This window comes from Miscanthus floridulus, chromosome 13 (assembly GCF_019320115.1).
Source record: "Miscanthus floridulus cultivar M001 chromosome 13, ASM1932011v1, whole genome shotgun sequence".
NCBI lineage: Eukaryota > Viridiplantae > Streptophyta > Magnoliopsida > Poales > Poaceae > Miscanthus > Miscanthus floridulus.
Genome location: NC_089592.1, coordinates 32,826,185 through 32,829,270, shown reverse-complemented (window position 1 = coordinate 32,829,270; position 3,086 = coordinate 32,826,185).

The window sequence follows — 3,086 nt, the reverse complement described above, 5'->3', positions numbered from 1 at the left end:
GAAACTTGGAAATATTTTTGCAAGAGAACTGGGGCTATTTTATTCATCTCTTTCTTATTTTTCTTTTCTTTTTTTAGGTGGACATCTAAGTACCCATTGTTTTCAATATTTTAGACACTTTTGTGTCTATTTTTTTTTTCTCAATTCTCTTTTTTTCATGAATAACTTTTGCATAGCCCCATGTCTCTTTTTCTGCAACAAAACTTTGAGAGATAGCTTAAAGAACTTGGAGCATTAATTTGGTGGATGAAAACCTTACAAACATGTTTTTATGTTCACTCCCAGTGCAGGAGTAGAACATTTTTGGGTGGAACTAAATGGAATGACATGCTTTTGCGTCTACCCCCAGTGTAGGAGTAGTGCATATGTGGGTGGTGTGTACGTGATCTTGATTTTAAGAGCATGACAAATCTCTCATAAGGGTAAACAAAGCTTGACAAAACTCAATACAAAAATAAGCAATATATATGTGGAAGTTTTTCTAGCCTAAATAACATGTATGGCTCTGGTAGGAATTCAAGCTTTGTCATATAGGAACTCATCATGTAACATTTTTGAGTTTTTCAAAAGATAAATCTCCTAGAATTTTATTGTCACTCAGAACAAGATAAACAACAGCTCATACCTTCTCATATCATATCTATCAATTACCTAGACTTAGATCAAGCATATGCTACCCACGAGTGTCAAGTTCAGAGTAAATCCTTATATTAAATCAATTTTATCCAAAACTTGGGAGAATTCAAGGCTAAAATCTAGGTACTTGAAAAGAATTACAACAGGGCAACTATTCATCATTTCCATTTTAAGAGATTACCTTCAGAGTCCCTTTTTATTTATTTAGCACTTAAAAGAAATTAAAGCAAACTAGACACACTCTTTTTATTTTATTTTTAGTTTTACATTTTTTATAAAGCAAACTAAATAAAACAAAGGAAGATAAATACTTAGTTGGATACACGGGGGGTGCCTCTCCCCCAAGCTAGCTTGATGGTAAACCTAGCCGAGGATGAAGTACAAGGCTAGCAGACCCAAGATAGGTCAACCTACCTTTCTCATGGTTCTTTCATCATTGTCGATGCCGTGCTTTTCTTGGGAGGTTTGCCTCCCCCACACTTGAATTCTGTTACCTTGCACAAACAACATGTGGAGACAAGCATCAACAAAAGACTAGAGAGATCCTGGTAACACTTTATTTGAATATATAGATAGCTTAGCAGGTGAGCATGTTTTTAAGGTTTTTCATAGAGTAAAGAAGAAGAGTTGAATTGAAAATGCTATTTAAATTCTATAAAGTTAATTATATCTAATTCTTCTTCTAGGCAATTGTGTGTCCTGGAAAACTTTTAAATGATAACCATTTACCTTGAAAAGCATACCTTCATCATTTTGAAGAGTGGCTGATCCATGAGACAATGTGCTAATTACCTTGTAAGGTCCTTTCCATTTGCTTTGTAGTTTCCCATGTCTAAACAACTCCACTCTAGAGTTGAAAAGCAACACCTTGTTAGCTAGTTTGAATTCCTTCTTTTTCAATCTTTTGTCATGGTGCCTTTTCAGTCCTCTCTTTATTGAGTTTTGCATTATGATATACCTTTTCTCGCCATTCCTCTAGCTCAGGGAGTTGCATTTTTTCTTTTCTTCCCAGCTTCTTCAAAGTCTATGTTTCACCTTTTTATGGCCCAATGTGCTTTGAATTCCAACTCGATAGGTAAGTGGCATGTGTTCCCATAGATGAGCCGGTATGGTGACATTCCAAGAGGTGTTTTGTAGGCTATTTTGTAAGCCCATAATGTTCCTGGATAACTTATCTTTCCTACGCTATCCGCATCTCATTGACAGTCTTATGCAGAATGTTCTTGATTTCCTTGTTTGATGTTTCTACTTGTCCACTAGTCTGAGGATGATATGGTGTCACGATGTTATGATGGACCCCATGATCAGATAAGAAGCGTTGGAACTTCCTATGAATGAAGTGAGGACTTCCATCACTAATTACCATGCTGTGGAACTCCGAAGCATGGAAAGACTGGTCTCATAAAACATCCTCTTGGCTGTTATTGGAATCTGCTGCTCGACATGGTAAAGGTTCAACCCATTTTGAAACATAGTCGACTGCCACCAGGATGTATTCACACTACTGGGATTCTAGAAATGGTCCCATGTAGTCGATTCCCTAGACATCAAAGAGTTCTAACTGTAGGTTGGTGGTGAGTGGCATAGCGTCTTCTGCATTGATACTCCCATGTTTCTGACATGGAGTAAACCTCTAGTATGAAGTCATTGGTGTCATCGTACATGGTTGGCCAGAAGAATTCACTTTGCTAGATCTTAGCATTCGTGCGGAATGCCCCATAATGTCCTTCATAGGGTGCCGAGTGGCATCTCTTGATGATCTTGGTTGCTTCCTTAGCCCGAACACACCTCCTAAGTAGTCATCAGAGTAGACTCGGTAGAGGTATGGTTCATCCCATAGGTGGAGGCAACTTTCATAGATGAGCTTGCGCCTATTCTCCCCTGGTGGTACATAACCTGTAACCATAAAATTAACAATATTTGCATACCAAGGGTCAGATCTTGCGACCTTTAGGAGCATGTTGTCCCATAGAAAATCATTGATGGGCAACTCCTATGGATTCTCGAACTGCATTCTTGACAAGTGATTGGCTATAGAATTTTCTACTCCTTTCTTATCTTTAATTTCTAAATTAAATTCTTGAAGCAAAAGGATCCATCTTATAAGCCGAGGCTTAGCATCTTTCTTAGTAAGGAGATATTTAAGAGTAGCATGATCAGTGTAAACAATAACCTTAGCTCATACTAAGTAAGATCTAAACTTGTCAATAGCAAAAACAACAGCCAGGAGCTCTTTTTCAGTTGTTGCATAATTAAGTTGAGGTCCCGACATAGTTTTACTAGCATAAGAAATTGCATGATGCTTTCTATCCTTTGTTTGTCCCAAAACTACCCCCATAGCATAATCACTAGCATCACACATGATTTCAAAAGGTAGCAACCAATCAGAGGGTTGAATGATTGGTGTAGAGAGGAGTGCTTTCTTAAGGATTAAAAAAGCATTTAAACAC